The sequence below is a fragment of the Oncorhynchus mykiss genome, chromosome 7, assembly GCF_013265735.2.
Source record: "Oncorhynchus mykiss isolate Arlee chromosome 7, USDA_OmykA_1.1, whole genome shotgun sequence".
NCBI lineage: Eukaryota > Metazoa > Chordata > Actinopteri > Salmoniformes > Salmonidae > Oncorhynchus > Oncorhynchus mykiss.
Window position 1 is genome coordinate 74,936,459 of NC_048571.1, and position 17,823 is coordinate 74,954,281.

At 42.7% G+C, this 17,823-nt stretch overlaps 1 protein-coding gene across 2 annotated transcripts in view; it reads right to left on the bottom strand.

Moving 5' to 3' along the window:
- LOC110528483 (disks large-associated protein 4) overlaps positions 1–17,823 on the bottom strand; it is a 210,256-nt gene that overhangs the window by 90,983 nt on the left and 101,450 nt on the right. For both annotated transcript variants that reach the window (XM_036984063.1, XM_036984062.1), the window contains exon 3: positions 14,657–14,705. The gene's annotated coding sequence lies outside the window, so the exon portion shown is untranslated. The remainder of the gene's footprint in view (positions 1–14,656; positions 14,706–17,823) is intronic.

Below are 17,823 nucleotides of genomic sequence, written 5' to 3' on the forward strand. Positions count from 1 at the left end.
TAATAGTAGAGAGAATGATTCATTTCAGCTTTTATTTCTTTCATCGCATTCCCAATGGGTCAGACGTTTACATACACTCAATTAGTATTTGGTAGCATTGCCATTAAATTGTTTAACTTGGGTCAAACGTTTCGGGTAGCCTTCCACAAGCTTCCCACAATAAGTTGGGTGAATTTTGTCCCATTCCTCCTGACAGAGCTGGGGTAACTGAGTCAGGTTTGTGGGCCTCTTTGATTGCACAAGCTTTTTCAGTTCTGCCCACAAATGTTCTATAGGATTGAGGTCAGGGCTTTGTGATGGCCACTCCAATACCTTGACTTTGTTGTCCTTAAGCCACAACTTTGGAAGTATGCTTGGGGTCATTGTCCATTTGGAAGACCCATTTGCGACCAAGTTTTAACTTCTTGACTGATGTCTTGAGATGTTGCTTCAACATATCCACATAATTTTCTTACCTCATGATGCCATCTATTTTGTGAAGTGCACCAGTCCCTCCTGCAGCAAAGCACCCCCACAACATGATGCTGCCACCTCGTGCTTCACGGTTGGGATGGTGTTCTTCGGCTTGCAAGCCTCCCCCTTTTTCCTCCAAACATAACGATGGTCATTATGGCCAAACAGTTCTAGCAAAGAGGCACTGAGTTTGAAGGTAGGCCTTGAAATACCTCCACAGGTAAACCTCCAATTGACTCAAATGATGTCAATTGGCCTATCAGAAGCTTCTAAAGCCATGACATAATTTTCTTGAATTTTCCAAGCTGTTTAAAGGCACAGTCAACTTAGTGTATAGAAACTTCTGACCCACTGGAATTGTGATACAGTGAATTATAAGTGAAATAATCTGTCTGTAATCAATTGTTGGAACAATGACTTGTGTCATGCACAAAGTAGATGACCTAACCGACTTGCCAAAACTATAGTTTGTTAACAACAAATTTGTGGAGTGGTTGAAAAACAAGTTTTAATGATTCCAACCTAAGTGTATGTAAACTTCCGACTTCAACTGTACAAGTTTTTTTTTTTCATTCGTTTTTTTTTTTACATGGTTATGGGGTCAACTATGAGTATCTAAAACACTGCATGTTGTGTCTGATTTATCACTGTTTTCTTTATGCAGAACGTGGCTGATTAGTATATTTAGTGAAAGGGTCAATAAAAAAAATTGACACCGTCTGGAATGCGCTTTTAACCAATCAACATTCAGGATTAGACCCACCCGTTGTATGAGTTTCTATACGCACTCTCAAAAACTTCAGGTGTCAGGATATTGTTTTTTGATTTGATATGGTCTTAATAGCGTGATATAAAAACATCATGCAGTATCAAGTTGATAGTTAGAATACATACGGTCCGTAGTTCTGACCCCCGAATACAAGTTGAGGGGATTCTGACCGAGGACAAAAGAAATACAAGCTCAGCTGCTGCTGCACAAAAAGCTTATTAGACCGTAATCTAGGAATAGAGGACATATGTTATAAACCGTGTTACTCTCCAATCACATGCTAACAACCTTGAACACTCATTATTAGACCGTAATCTAGGAATAGAGGACATATGTTATAAACCGTGTTACTCTCCAATCACATGCTAACAACCTTGAACACTCATTAAAAAGGGAAGAATAAAATAGAATAGATGCATGAAGCTCAGTACTATTAGGCTGACTGCAAATGATAGCAACAGACAAACAAATACCTCACGGATTATATCTCCATTAATTCACAGCCCCATGAAAATGGAGTGTGATTTACTTATAGGCAAATGAGATTAATGATGCTGATGGTGCAGCGAGAATGCACACACTGGCGTACACACACACAGGAAGAATGCATACACACGCTTGATAACCCAGCTCCCAGAGAGTAGCCTAACTATCATTCATTACGACACAACCGACGATTAGCTTAGCGCATCTCTCCCCACACAACCAACTGCCACTTCTATCCTACCGCTATTAACGTGCATCCTACACATGCTCATTTAATGTCACAGAGAACTCTAAATACAATCTCTACACCGATTGATAGCCTAGAGGGTCAACTCCTCACAATCAATTCACAGTGCATTTAGCTGACTGTCTCATATCACATCCTGCCACGCGGCTTGGCTTAGTGTAGCCTCCTGAATGATAATTGCTGTTGTCGCCTGTGACAAGCATTAGGCCAAAATAGTGGCAAGGTACAGACTGTCAGTGAAGATACACACACATTTGTGAAGATTTAATAGAGTCAATATGCTATACGTGATTAGAAAGATGCCTTATAATTATGCTTAGGTCTCACCCAGCCTCACTTACAGAGTCATCAGCCTAGCTAGCCTACTCTGATTTAGCCCTGTGTTTGTACTATACCTTGTTTGGGTAGCTATCCTACTCTGATTTAGCCCTGTGTTTGGAATAGACCTGGGTTAGGTAGCTAGCCTACTCTGATTTAGCCCTGTGTTTGGAATAGACCTGTGTTAGGTAGCTAGTCTACTCTGATTTAGCCCTGTGTTTGGAATAGACCCGGGTTAGGTAGCTAGTCTACTCTGATTTAGCCCTGTGTTTGGAATAGACCTGGGTTAGGTAGCTAGTCTACTCTGATTTAGCCCTGTGTTTGTACTATACCTTGTTTGGGTAGCTATCCTACTCTGATTTAGCCCTGTGTTTGGAATAGACCTGGGTTAGGTAGCTAGCCTACTCTGATTTAGCCCTGTGTTTGGAATAGACCTGGGTTAGGTAGCTAGTCTACTCTGATTTAGCCCTGTGTTTGGAATAGACCCGGGTTAGGTAGCTAGTCTACTCTGATTTAGCCCTGTGTTTGGAATAGACCTGGGTTAGGTAGCTAGTCTACTCTGATTTAGCCCTGTGTTTGGAATAGACCCGGGTTAGGTAGCTAGTCTACTATGATTTAGCCCTGTGTTTGGAATAGACCTGGGTTAGGTAGCTAGCCTACTCTGATTTAGCCCTATGTTTGGAATAGACCTGGGTTAGGTAGCTAGCCTACTCTGATTTAGCCCTGTGTTTGGAATAGACCTGGGTTAGGTAGCTAGCCTACTCTGATTTAGCCCTGTGTTTGGAATAGACCTGGGTTAGGTAGCTAGCCTACTCTGATTTAGCCCTGTGTTTGGAATAGACCTGGGTTAGGTAGCTAGCCTACTCTGATTTAGCCCTGTGTTTGGAATAGACCTGGGTTAGGTAGCTAGTCTACTCTGATTTAGCCCTGTGTTTGGAATAGACCCGGGTTAGGTAGCTAGTCTACTCTGATTTAGCCCTGTGTTTGGAATAGACCCGGGTTAGGTAGCTAGTCTACTATGATTTAGCCCTGTGTTTGGAATAGACCTGGGTTAGGTAGCTAGCCTACTCTGATTTAGCCCTATGTTTGGAATAGACCTGGGTTAGGTAGCTAGCCTACTCTGATTTAGCCCTGTGTTTGGAATTGACCTGGGTTAGGTAGCTAGCCTACTCTGATTTAGCCCTGTGTTTGGAATTGACCTGGGTTAGGTAGCTAGCCTACTCTGATTTAGCCCTGTGTTTGGAATAGACCTGGGTTAGGTAGCTAGCCTACTCTAATTTGATTTTCTGCATGCAGTTCTGTCTGTTACTGTAATAAATGATATAATATAATTGAATGAGTGAGTGAGTCCATGCAGTTGAAAATATGGAAGTACATGCAGTGGTAGGAGAGAATTGATTCAGCTATTTCTCTATTTAAAGTATTGAGTTGGGTCTAGCTGCTTCTCACTGCGATGATTGATAGAGCAGCGAGGTCAATATGGTCTGATGGACTTTTCATTATGAAGAAACTTGTGGTAGGAAATAACACTCGGATTATTACATTGACATTTTACTCATTTATCAGACGCTGTTATCCAATGCGACTTACAATCCCACTATTTCTTCAAACATTTAGTACCCCGGTCCACAAAAATATGACTATTATAAGCTATCTATAACCAGCACAATGGTATAGATACTGCATAACTCCTGCTACCATTATAGCCATGACATCTCTTTAACAGAGAAAGAAGAGGTGATTCAAGAGGAGAATAGATAGAGAGATAAAGGAGGGGTGAGCAGAAAGCATCATTATGCAGTTAGCTGCATCAAAGGCAGGCCTGGAGGACCAATTGAACTGTGTGTGCGTGCGTGTCCGTTTGTCTGTCGGCTTGTTTTTTGTATTTGAGTCTGTGTGTCTGTCCTGTCTGTATTTGTATCTGGATGTTTTGTGTTTTTACCTCTGTCAATGTGTCTGTCTGTGTGTATATCTGTGTCAATGTGTCTGTCTGTGTGTATATCTGTGTCAAGATGTCTGTCTGTGTGTATATCTGTGTCAAGATGTCTGTCTGTGTGTATATCTGTGTCAAGATGTCTGTCTGTGTGTATATCTGTGTCAATGTGTCTGTCTGTGTGTATATCTGTGTCAATGTGTCTGTCTGTGTGTATATCTGTGTCAATGTGTCTGTCTGTGTGTATATCTGTGTCAATGTGTCTGTCTGTGTGTATATCTGTGTCAATGTGCCTGTCTGTGTGTATATCTGTGTCAATGTGTCTGTCTGTGTGTATATCTGTGTCAATGTGTCTGTCTGTGTGTATATCTGTGTCAATGTGCCTGTCTGTGTGTATATCTGTGTCAATGTGTCTGTCTGTGTGTATATCTGTGTCAAGATGTCTGCTTTTGTGTGTGCATGCCCTGCTACCGGCTTATGGGAGGAGAATTCTCCCTGCCTCGTGCACAGGGGAGCTGCCATCTGCTCGTGGTCCAATGGGAAGGGAGAGTTTGGCATGGTGTCCAATCCCTGACCTCGCCACATTTCCATTCACAAACATAGAAACAATGTGCCCTTCTAACCATTAGGGGGTGATATTATCCAATACAAACATAACTATCTCCTTGCATTCATATGGAGTGGGATGGATTTGCCCCTAGACACTTTTCTAAGGTCTGTTTTTGCATTTGTGTGTTTTTACTACCTACTGGATGAGGTTAAGATATGTAATGGTTAAGCTGATCCCAGATCTGTACTAAAGGGAAACTTCTACACAGAGAGAATCATAATATACAGTTTTAAAATGTGTAATCCATTAAAATCAACGTGGTGTTTTAATACAATAACAGGTGTAAAAATGCATCACTATTGTTTTATCTTATTGTGAAATCTTTGTACACAATGGCCATTTGGTTGTTTTGCTGTTAGAGGTGATAAACTCCAAGAGTAAAAGCCACCAAGAGTCTCTCAGATGTAAGCTGCCGGATATAAGCCTTGTTGGGAAATATTTATTTTCTTCAAGGATCCAGTTGGTGTTGGAGCCTCCTTTAGTATCAGGTGGATCCCAAACGTTTTAGCTCAGAAACGCTTTAGGATTGGTCATTGCAAGGTCATTTTTATAAAGTGAAGTGTGACTGGGCCATCAGGAGCAATAAAGCCCCACAGGAGACACAATACTACACAATATGCATCTCCAATTATGGACGGATATATATGTCAAAACCGGTGTTATTGATTAGTCACTATCCAATTCGCTTTTCAACATGAATGAATATTGGCAGCCACATGTTTCCATACCAACTTCCAACATCAATAATTTCCCAATTTGGAATGCTAAACTTACAAAGCAGTATACAAATAACATTTGATAGATACACCTGAAAATTCTATGTACATTTGAAGGATAATACAGAGAGAGGTGCAAACGAGAGGTGTGCTGACACTGGTAAAAAACTAAAAGATCTAAAGCTAAATGCTGAATTAGAAGATCTGTTGTAAAATGAAAGAGGAGAACGGGAGAGATGGACGAAGGGATATGATGAGAGAGAAAGGGAGAGATGGACGAAGGGATATGATGAGAGAGAAAGGGAGAGATGGATGAAGGGATATGATGAGAGAGAAAGGGAGAGATGGACGAAGGGATATGATGAGAGAGAACGGGAGAGATGGACGAAGGGATATGATGAGAGAGAAAGGGAGAGATGGACGAAGGGATATGATGAGAGAGAACGGGAGAGATGGACGAAGGGATATGATGAGAGAGAAAGGGAGAGATGGACGAAGGGATATGATGAGAGAGAACGGGAGAGATGGACGAAGGGATATGATGAGAGAGAAAGGGAGAGATGGACGAAGGGATATGATGAGAGAGAACGGGAGAGATGGACGAAGGGATATGCTGAGAGAGAACGGGAGAGATGGATGAAGGGATATGATGAGAGAGAAAGGGAGAGATGGACGTAGGGATATGATGAGAGAGAACAGGAGAGATGGATGAAGGGATATGATGAGAGAGAAAGGGAGAGATGGACGTAGGGATATGATGAGAGAACAGGAGAGAAGGAGGAAAAATAGAGAGCTGGAGGGCAAAAGAAAAATCAATGACAAGAGAAAGAGAGAAGATGAAAGAAGATACAATATGTAGACTATGTGTGTGTCCCTGAGATTGTTTATTTAACTAAATATGTGTATGTGTGTGTCTGTGGGCAGTCTTGTGTGTGAGGCAGCAGTAGCTTGTGCTAACCGTGTCCTAATTACACTACGCTGTATACGCTGTATACCTCAGTACTGGGCTCTGGACTATTTTCACAGCTATTCATGTACCACTCCTCTGTTCTGAGGGATGGCCAATTCAATTCAGCCAATCTCTGAAGACCATGAGGCAGACGCACACGCACACACCCACATACACACACACACTGAAAGACAGAAGCATGGCTTCACCAGCAACAGTGGGGACGAATAGGGAACTTCTGTGCCCTCAAAAAATTGTTAATTTAAAAGCTAAGATGTGAACACGGAATTATAAGTATTTATCGTGGCTGTGTGGAATGGATTTAATTTGGGTCTGTTAAGGGAAGGTAGAGCCATTTACAGCAATGGAACTAACGATCATTTTAAATTAGTATAATATAAATAAATTGGTGCTGGGCAGTTATTTGCCTCATGCTATGGCATATACACTGACTGTACAAAACATTAGGAACACCTTCCTAATATTGCGTTGCACCCCCTTTTGCCCTCAGAATAGCCTCAATTCATCGGGGCATGGACTCTGGCCCATCGAATGCTGGCCCATGTTGACTCCAATGCTTCTCACGGTTGTGTCATGTTGGCTGGATGTCCTTTGGGTGATGGACCATTCTTGAAACACACCGGAAACTGTTGAGTGTGAAAAACACAGCAGCATTGCAGTTCTTGACACAAACCAGTGAGCCTGGCACCTACTACCCCCAGTCAAAGGCATTTAAATATTTTTGGTTGGCCATTCACCCTCTGAGCGGCACACATTCACAATCCATGTGTCAATTGTCTCAAGGCTTATTAATTATTTAACCTGTCTCCTCCCCTTCATCTACACTGATTAAAGTTGATTTAACAAGTGACATCAATACGGGATCATAGCTTTCACCTGGTCAGTCTATGTCATGGAAAAAGCAGGTGTTCCTAATGTTTTGTACACTCAGTGTATAGGTATACAAAAGTGTGTTTACCTAATACTGTCTATAGCTCCTATTCTGAATCTCAGATATATCGCAAGTTATAAGCCGCAACAGAGAGAATGAACTAACAGCTTAAAAGGGATGCTTCAACAAGTGGTGATTTAGCCATGAAATGTGTTTACCTCTCATCTGTGACAACAAGTAGATGGCAGGGCTGAGGTCCACTCTGAACAAGTAGAAAGCATGGTCTGAGTTCCACTCTGAAAACTTAAATCCTTACCCTCTAACCTTGTTGACTTCCCCTTGTGGATTTGAGGTGGATAGATGGAGAGGTGAGAGCAACAGGATGGAATACCCTATTGTTATGACACTTCCTTACCCAATCCAGTCCAATCAGATTGAAGAGAGTGAAGTCAACAGGGTAGTGTACTTGAATCCCAGATTGGAACTCACTCTATTTCAAGAGAGCTTCCCTTTAAATTAGGCAATGCTGACGTCTGTTGCGGCAGTTTGGAGCAACGTTAGGAGGTTGTCCCAGTCTTGTGCTATTTTACTTTCAGCCTCTCATGATTGTGTGTGTGTGTAGCACAATGGGTGTTTATTTAGCAAGGGAGGATAAAACGGACATGGGAAGCTATCCCAAAGTGCCGCGCTTAGAGCAGAGCTGAGGCTAATAGAGACGCGCAAAAGCACGCACACGCGCACACACACGCACACACACACACACACACACACACACACACACACACACACACACACACACACACACACACACACACACACGCGCACACACACGCACACGCACACACACACACACACACACACACACACACACACACACACACACACACACACCAGCAGATAAAGCAGCATAACTCTGTGATGTAACCCCATCTGTGCATACTATTCTATTAGGACCAAAGTGGAATATATTCCATACCAGTACAATAGAAAGCCTATTACACTATTTACACATGGTCCAAAAATCCACATGCTCAACCCAAAGCTCTCACACTACAGCAGTTTATCTCTCCATCAACAGGATACACACATAATCTCATGCCAACTGCAGTATAAACAAATAACATTCTTTTAATGAACAAACAACACATCTAGGCTATTAAATCCTTAAAATCTACACAATAAACCCAAACTAGCTGTGATCCATTTCAAAATGCTTAGCAAATCCACAGCATTCAGGGGTCATGGCGGCCGTTCTGATCTAGTCACATGACCTTGACCTTCCACAGGAAGGAAAGGGAAAGAGCACTTCCTCTTTTGACAGATGGTATTGGAGGTCACGTTCAGCATTTCCTGTTTGGGAGTGTGAGTAGGGTGGCAGTGTGACAGTAGTGTGACAGGGTCAGGGGCCCCTCCCTCTCAGAGAACTGTGTCAGTCAGTTTCCCAATCCTTTCATGATGTCACCATAATACACTAATGGCCGTCTATCAACCTATCAACACATCAGCTGGGATGAGCCGCCCGTCACCACGGCAACGGCTGCAATTTGTGCCAAGCAAAAGTTTGGACACACCTACTCATTCAAGGGTTTTTCTTTATTTTTAATATTTTCTACATTGTAGAATAATAGTTAAGACATCAGAACTATGAAATAACACATAATGTAGTGACCAAAAAAGTGTTAAACAAATCAAAATATATTTTATATTTGAGATTCTTCAAAGTAACCATCCTTGGCCTTGATGACAGCTTTGCACACTCTTGCTCAGCATATACTACTGTATATATATATACAGTAACAGTAAACCATTTGGTACAGTAGGCCAGTTGAGGTACAGTAGGCCAGTTGAGGTACAGTAGGCCAGTTGAGGTACAGAAGGGCAGTTGAGGTACAGTAGACCAGTTGAGGTATAGTAGGCCAGTTGAGGTACAGTAGACCAGTTGAGGTATAGTAGGCCAGTTGAGGTACAGAAGGGCAGTTGAGGTACAGTAGACCAGTTGAGGTATAGTAGGCCAGTTGAGGTACAGTAGACCAGTTGAGGTATAGTAGGCCAGTTGAGGTACAGAAGGGCAGTTGAGGTACAGTAGACCAGTTGAGGTATAGTAGGCCAGTTGAGGTACAGTAGACCAGTTGAGGTATAGTAGGCCAGTTGAGGTACAGAAGGGCAGTTGAGGTACAGAAGGGCAGTTGAGGTACAGTAGACCAGTTGAGGTATAGTAGGCCAGTTGAGGTACAGTAGACCAGTTGAGGTACAGAAGGCCAGTTGAGGTATAGTAGGCCAGTTGAGGTACAGAAGGGCAGTTGAGGTACAGTAGGCCAGTTGAGGTACAGAAGGGCAGTTGAGGTATAGTAGGCCAGTTGAGGTACAGAAGGGCAGTTGAGGTACAGTAGACCAGTTGAGGTATAGTAGGCCAGTTGAGGTACAGAAGGGCAGTTGAGGTACAGTAGGCCAGTTCAGGTACAGAAGGCCAGTTGAGGTACAGTAGGCCAGTTCAGGTACAGAAGGCCAGTTGAAGTAAAGTAGGCAGGTAAGGTACAGAAGGCCAGTAGAGGTACAGAAGGCCAGTTGAGGTACAGAAGGCCAGTAGAGGTACAGAAGGCCAGTAGAGGTACAGTAAGCCAGTTGAGGTACAGAAGGCCAGTTGAGGTACTCTAGGCCAGTTGAGGTACAGTAGGCCAGTTGAGGTACTGTAGGCCAGTTGAGGTAAAGTAGGACCCTTGAGGTACTGTAGGCCAGATGAGGTACAGAAGGCCAGTTGAGGTACAGAATGCAGTTGAGGTACTGTAGGCCTGTTCAGGTACTGTAGCCCAGTTGAGGTAAAGTAGGACCCTTGAGGTACAGTAGGCCAGTTGAGGTACAGTAGGCCAGTTGAGGTACAGAAGGCCAGTTGAAGTAAAGTAGGCAGGTAAGGTACAGAAGGCCAGTTGAGGTACAGTAGGCTAGTTGAGGTACAGTAGGCCAGTTCAGGTACAGAAGGCCAGTTGAAGTAAAGTAGGCAGGTAAGGTACAGAAGGCCAGTTGAGGTACAGTAGGCTAGTTGAGGTACAGTAGGCAAGTTGAGGTACTGTAGATCATATGTGTTGTTTGTTTGTTGTTTTTGAGTCCAAGAGGATAGGATGAGAACATAATGAAGGAAAAGGGGAGAAAGAGATAGAGGAGAAGGAGGTAGGGAAGAGAAGTTCTGCTCTCTGACTCAAGGAAATTGCCAATCAGTCTACTCCCCCGGCTGCGACAGTGGAGACAGACAAATGCATCAATCACATCCCTCTCTTTCTACTCCACCTTCCTCTCTCCTCCGTTCCTCTCCTCTGTCCTCATTCCCGGAGGGAGGACAGGCTGGGATGTTTTTATACCAAGGACCTATTCAAAAACAATGGAAAATCATCCGTCCATCCATCCACCCACCGACCCATCCATGCTCGCTCAATGGAAGTAATCAATGGCTCAGTAACAACTGGAAGACGCATTTGAAAGCTTTGGAAAAGGGCCTTAAGTTGGGGGTTACATAAGATGGACACAGCCAAGATGGAGACAGACAGAGAGAGAGAGAAAGACTGTATAGATTGTGACAGACAGACAGACAGACAGACAGACAGACAGACAGACAGACAGACAGACAGACAGACAGACAGACAGACAGACAGACAGTATAGACTGTGACAGACAGACAGACAGACAGACAGAGTAAGTAATCAATGGCTCAGTAACAACTGGACGATGCATTGGAAAGCTTTGGAAAAGGGCCTTAAGTTGGGGGTTACATAAGATGGACACAGCCAAGATGGAGACAGACAGAGAGAGAGAGAAAGACTGTATAGATTGTGACAGACAGACAGACAGACAGACAGACAGACAGACAGACAGACAGACAGACAGACAGACAGACAGACAGACAGACAGACAGACAGACAGACAGACAGACAGAATGACAGACAGACAGACAGACAGACGGTCAAATGGTCAGAAAGATAGAAAGACAGACTGGGACAAGATAAACTGAAAGACACTGACTGACTGACTGACTGGATAGAAGGATGCTATGGGTCTGTCTCTTGACTGGATAGAAGGATGATATGGGTCTGTCTCTTTACTGGATACATGGTCTGAGAGAGACTAGCAACATGGTCTGAGAGAGACTAGCTACATGGTCTGAGAGAGACTAGCTACATGGTCTGAGAGAGACTAGCAACATGGTCTGAGAGAGACTAGCAACATGGTCTGAGAGAGACTAGCAACATGGTCTGAGAGAGACTAGCAACATGGTCTGAGAGAGACTAACTACATGGTCTGAGAGAGACTAGCTACATGGTCTGAGAGAGACTAGCAACATGGTCTGAGAGAGACTAACTACATGGTCTGAGAGAGACTAGCAACATGGTCTGAGAGAGACTAGCAACATGGTCTGAGAGAGACTAGCTACATGGTCTGAGAGAGACTAGCAACATGGTCTGAGAGAGACTAGCAACATGGTCTGAGAGAGACTAGCAACATGGTCTGAGAGAGACTAACTACATGGTCTGAGAGAGACTAGCTACATGGCCTGAGAGAGACTAGCAACATGGTCTGAGAGAGACTAACTACATGGTCTGAGAGAGACTAGCAACATGGTCTGAGAGAGACTAGCAACATGGTCTGAGAGAGACTAGCTACATGGTCTGAGAGAGACTAGCAACATGGTCTGAGAGAGACTAGCAACATGGTCTGAGAGAGACTAGCAACATGGTCTGAGAGAGACTAACTACATGTCTGAGAGAGACTAGCTACATGGTCTGAGAGAGACTAGCAACATGGTCTGAGAGAGACTAACTACATGGTCTGAGAGAGACCAGCAACATGGTCTGAGAGAGACTAGCTACATGGTCTGAGAGAGACTAACTACATGGTCAGAGAGAGACTAGCTACATGGTCTGAGAGAGACTAACTACATGGTCTGAGAGAGACCAGCAACATGGTCTGAGAGTGACTAGCAACATGATCTGAGAGATACTAGCTACATGGTCTGAGAGAGACTAGCAACATGGTCTGAGAGAGACTAGCAACATGGTCTGAGAGAGACTAGCAACATGGTCTGAGAGAGACTAGCTACATGGTCTGAGAGAGACTAGCAAAATGGTCTGAGAGAGACTAACTACATGGTCTGAGAGAGACCAGCAACATGGTCTGAGAGAGACTAGCAACATGGTCTGAGAGAGACTAGCAACATGGTCTGAGAGAGACTAGCTACATGGTCTGAGAGAGACTAGCAACATGGTCTGAGAGAGACTAGCTACATGGTCTGAGAGAGACTAGCTACATGGTCTGAGAGAGACTAGCAACATGGTCTGAGAAAGACTAGCAACATGGTCTGAGAGAGACTAGCTACATGGTCTGAGAGAGACTAGCAACATGGTCTGAGAGAGACTAACTACATGGTCTGAGAGAGACCAGCAACATGGTCTGAGAGAGACTAGCAACATGGTCTGAGAGAGACCAGCAACATGGTCTGAGAGAGACTAACTACATGGTCTGAGAGAGACTAGCAACATGGTCTGAGAGAGACTAGCAACATGGTCTGAGAGAGACTAGCAACATGGTCTGAGAGAGACTAGCAACATGGTCTGAGAGAGAATAGCAACATGGTCTGAGAGAGACTAACTACATGGTCTGAGAGAGACTAGCTACATGGTCTGAGAGAGACTAGCAACATGGTCTGAGAGAGACTAGCAACATGGTCTGAGAGAGACTAGCAACATGGTCTGAGAGAGACTAGCAACATGGTCTGAGAGAGACTAGCAACATGGTCTGAGAGAGACTAGCTACATGGTCTGAGAGAGACTAGCTACATGGTCTGAGAGAGACTAGCTACATGGTCTGAGAGAGACCAGCAACATGGTCTGAGAGAGACTAACAACATGGTCTGAGAGAGACTAGCAACATGGTCTGAGAGAGACAAGCAACATGGTCTGAGAGAGACTAACAACATGGTCTGAGAGAGACTAGCAACATGGTCTGAGAGAGACTAGCTACATGGTCTGAGAGAGACAAGCAACATGGTCTGAGAGAGACTAACAACATGGTCTGAGAGAGACTAGCAACATGGTCTGAGAGAGACTAGCTACATGGTCTGAGAGAGACTAACAACATGGTCTGAGAGAGACTAGCAACATGGTCTGAGAGAGACCAGCAACATGGTCTGAGAGAGACTAGCAACATGGTCTGAGAGAGACTAACAACATGGTCTGAGAGAGACTAACAACATGGTCTGAGAGAGACTAGCTACATGGTCTGAGAGAGACTAACAACATGGTCTGAGAGAGACTAGCAACATGGTCTGAGAGAGACCAGCAACATGGTCTGAGAGAGACAGACAGACAGACAGACAGACAGACAGAGAGAGAGAAAGACTGTATAGATTGCGACACAGACAGACAGACAGACAGACAGACAGACAGACAGACAGACAGAAAGAGAGAGAGAGAGAGAAAGACTGTATAGATTGCGACACAGACAGACAGACAGACAGACAGACAGACAGACAGACAGACAGACAGACAGACAGACAGACAGACAGACAGACAGAGTAAGTAATCAATGGCTCAGTAACAACTGGACGACTAACAACATGGTCTGAGAGAGACCAGCAACATGGTCTGAGAGAGACTAGCAACATGGTCTGAGAGAGACTAACAACATGGTCTGAGAGAGAGACTAACATTTATTTGATGATACTTTTCTCCACTTTCAGACCATGTCACTTTCAAAAAGCTTCTGGAGTGCTGATTTAGGATCAACTTTGCCTGTCAGATCATAATGAATAAGATAACATGGACAGACTGATCCTAGATCAGCGTTTTATGAATAAAGACACATATCTCTTGATCTGAGGCTATAATGAAAAGTTCTGGTGACATGGACTGCAATTCTATGGGAACTTCAGAATACCCAGGTACCCAACCTGCAGATGGAAGCTTGATTTTCCTCAACACTGGAATCACAACGTCTCCTTCCAAGGGTCAGGGAGACAGGCCTGAAAGGTTACGACTACAAGCAGTGCCACTCCTTGAAAGCAGCCCTGATCATCCATTTTGAATGCTGCCTTTTCTCTCCTGGTACGGAAGATGGTCTAATGAAAAGACAGCACCAAAGCCGCCAATATACATGAACTGATGAGACTGGGCTGCATTTGGGAATGTGTTCCTATGATCTTCAATCAGGGCATTCACTCACTCACTCACTCATTCATCCATTCACCCATTCACTCATAAATGTATTCATTCAATAATTTATTCAGCCCAGGTACTTACATTGACAGCTCATTCTTGGGGAGCCAAGGTCTCGATAGGAAGGAGTTTCCTGTCAAAGAAAAATAGAACAATTATGAGTTTATTAATGTAAAGGGAATAACTAATGTAATTTAGGTAAACTCAAAACACGCTGTTGCTATGGAAAATCCCTGAGTAACACAGACACACACACACACACACACGCACACGCACACGCACACGCACACACACACACACACACACACACACACACACACACACACACACACACACACACACCTGACTTCTAAGCCAGCATTAAATCATAATTATCTCATCCTGGACAAGTCTTTAGGGGAACCTTCTGATTAGGACCAAGCCATCAAGCCAAAGCAACAGCATGCCATGTGTTTCCACTTGTCTGTACTGCACAATTCTATTCTGTACTGTACAATTCTATTCTGTACTGCACAATTCTGTACTGTACAATTCTATTCTGTACTGTACTATTCTGTACTGCTGTGTACTGTGCTATTCTGTACTGCACAATTCTGTACTGTACAATTCTATTCTGTACTGTACTATTCTGTACTGCTGTGTACTGTGCTATTCTGTAGTGACCTATTCTGTAGAGGACTATAATATATTGTACCCTACTATTCTGTACTGAACTATTCTGAACACTACTATTCTTCACTGTACTATTCTGTACTGTACTATTCTGCACAGTACTGTACTATTCTGTATTGTCCTATTCTGTAATGTAGTGAACTATTCCGTACTGTACTATTCTGTATTGTCCTATTCTGTACTGAAGTGTACTATTCTGTATTGTCCTATTCTGTAATGTAGTGAACTATTCTGTACTGTACTATTCTGTATTGTCCTTTTCTGTACTGTAGTGAACTTTTCTGTACTGTAGTGAACTATTCTGTACTGTAGTGAACTATTCTGTACTGTACTATTCTGCACAGTACTGTACTATTCTGTATTGTCCTATTATGTAATGTAGTGAACTATTCTGTACTGTACTATTCTGTATTGTACAATTCTGTACTGTAGTGAACTATTCTGTACTGTACTATTCTGTATTGTACAATTCTGTACTGTAGTGAACTATTCTGTACTGTACTATTCTGTATTGTACAATTCTGTACTGTAGTGAACTATTCTGTACTGTACTATTCTGTATTGTACAATTCTGTACTGTAGTGAACTATTCTGTACTGTACTATTTTGTACTGTACTGTACTATTCGGTACTGTGATGTACTGCACTGTTCTGCTAAATTGTAATTATTTCGCCTCTATGGCCTATTTATTGCCTTACCTCCCTAATCGTCTACATTTGCACAAACTGTACATAGATTTTTCTATTGTGTTATTGACTGTACGTTTGTTTATGTGTAACTCTGTGTTGTTGTTGTTGTCACACTGCTTTGCTTTATCTTGGCCAGGTCACAGTTGTTAATGAGAACTTGTTCTCAACTAGCCTACCTGGTTAAATAAAGGTGAAATATATATAAAAAAAACACTGTACTATTCTGTACTGTATTGGACTGTACTATTCTGTACTCTACTATTCTGTACTGTACTGTACTATTATGTATTATTCTGTACTGTATTATTCTGCACTATACTACAGTGCCTTGCGAAAGTATTCGGCCCCCTTGAACTTTGCGACCTTTTGCCACATTTCAGGCTTCAAACATAAAGATATAACACTGTATTTTTTTGTGAAGAATCAACAACAAGTGGGACACAATCATGAAGTGGATATTTCAAACCTTTTTAACAAATCAAAAACTGAAAAATTGGGCGTGCAAAATTATTCAGCCCCCTTAAGGTAATACTTTGTAGCGCCACCTTTTACTGCGATTACAGCTGTAAGTCGCTTGGGGTATGTCTCTATCAGTTTTGCACATCGAGAGACTGACATTTTTTACCATTCCTCCTTGCAAAACAGCTCGAGCTCAGTGAGGTTGGATGGAGAGCATTTGTGAACAGCAGTTTTCAGTTCTTTCCACAGATTCTCGATTGGATTCAGGTCTGGACTTTGACTTGGCCATTCTAACACTTGGATATGTTTATTTTTGAACCATTCCATTGTAGATTTTGCTTTATGTTTTGGATCATTGTCTTGTTGGAAGACAAATCTCCGTCCCAGTCTCAGGTCTTTTGCAGACTCCATCAGGTTTTCTTCTAGAATGGTCCTGTATTTGGCTCCATCCATCTTCCCATCAATTTTAACCATCTTCCCTGTCCCTGCTGAAGAAAAGCAGGCCCAAACCATGATGCTGCCACCACCATGTTTGACAGTGGGGATGGTGTGTTCAGCTGTGTTGCTTTTTTCTTCCTTCCATTTCAATATTATCGCTTGCACAGTGCTCCTTGGGATGTTTAAAGCTTGGGAAATCTTTTTGTATCCAAATCCGGCTTTAAACTTCTTCACAACAGTATCTCGGACCTGTCTGGTGTGTTCCTTGTTCTTCATGATGCTCTCTGCGCTTTTAACGGACCTCTGAGACTATCACAGTGCAGGTGCATTTATACGGAGACTTGATTACACACAGGTGGATTGTATTTATCATCATTAGTCATTTAGGTCAACATTGGATCATTCAGAGATCCTCACTGAACTTCTGGAGAGAGTTTGCTGCATTGAAAGTAAAGGGGCTGAATCATTTTGCACGCCCAATTTTTCAGTTTTTGATTTGTTAAAAAAGTTTGAAATATCCAATAAATGTCGTTCCACTTCATGATTGTGTCCCACTTGTTGTTGATTCTTCACAAAAAAATACAGTTTTATATCTTTATGTTTGAAGCCTGAAATGTGGCAAAAGGTCGCAAAGTTCAAGGGGGCTGAATACTTTCGCAAGGCACTGTATATTGTACTGCACTATTCTGTACTGTACTATACTGTACTTCACTGTAATATTCTGTACTACACTGTACTGTACTATACTGTACTATACTCTACTGTACTATTCTGTACTATACTGTACTAGTCTGTACTGTACTATTCTATTATGTACTGTACTAGTCTGTACTGTACTAATCTATCCTGTACTGTACTATTATATTCTGTACTGTACTGTACTATTATGTACTGTTCTATTCTGTACTATTATATTCTGTACTGTCCTATTATATTCTGTACAATTATATTCTGTACTGTACTGTTCTATTATGTACTGTACTATTCTGTAC